Genomic DNA, 829 nt, shown 5'->3' with positions numbered 1-829 from the left:
GGCTGGGGTAGAGTTATCTGCGTGGCCCTGAGGCAGCAGCACTGCTATCGCCCCAAGGCGCTAGCAAAGCCAGTGGTGCCACCAAATCACGGCTTCCAGAGGCCATAAATCAGCCCAAACACAAAGCACGAGAAGCCAGAAGGTAACACAGGCACAGGGAGATTTCTGTGCCACGCTTAAAGTAAATATCCTAAGAAAGGACTGAAGTTTACAAACACTCAGCAGGTTTATGTCAAAATCTCACTAGGATGATGTGTTATGGCAGGTGGCAAACCCACCAGCACGAGAGATATGGCAGGGCAGCAACTGCTGATCCCACTGCCCTGTCCCTCAAAAGGGCAGCAGCTCCCCATCCCCATCACGCCGTGCCTCCGAAGGACAGTGACCTGCATGGCCATCACCCCATCCCTCCTTCAGCTTTATTTTAGGCACCAAAATCCTTCTGCGACTCAGGATTGCAAGTTGATGCTCAGGCCAGGCACAGGAGCGAGCGGCAGCCGATGCGATGGCCTGGGAACAATCTCCAAACCCCTGCGGAGCTGCCCGGCTGTTCCCGTCGCCAGCCGGGCGTACGGAGGTTGTGGCAGGGGACACGGGGGTACAGGGTGGCTCTGGAGCTCGGCCCCGCAGGGTCATGCTCAGCCCCGGCTCCGCGCATGCCCTGGCATAGGCAGAGGAGACGCTCCGTGCTGTCACGGCACACGGCGTCGCCGGCCTCGCGCCAGCTCCAGCCTGCGCCCCGCTCCCTGAACGCGGGGAATGGGGAACTGGGGGATGGATGGGAAGCAGGGGGATGAAATGGAAGCTGGGGGGGATAAAATGGCAGCTG

This window comes from Parus major, chromosome 23 (genome assembly GCF_001522545.3).
Source record: "Parus major isolate Abel chromosome 23, Parus_major1.1, whole genome shotgun sequence".
Lineage (NCBI taxonomy): Eukaryota > Metazoa > Chordata > Aves > Passeriformes > Paridae > Parus > Parus major.
The sequence above is the reverse complement of the archived record's forward strand: the minus strand, read 5'-3'. Positions refer to the sequence as shown.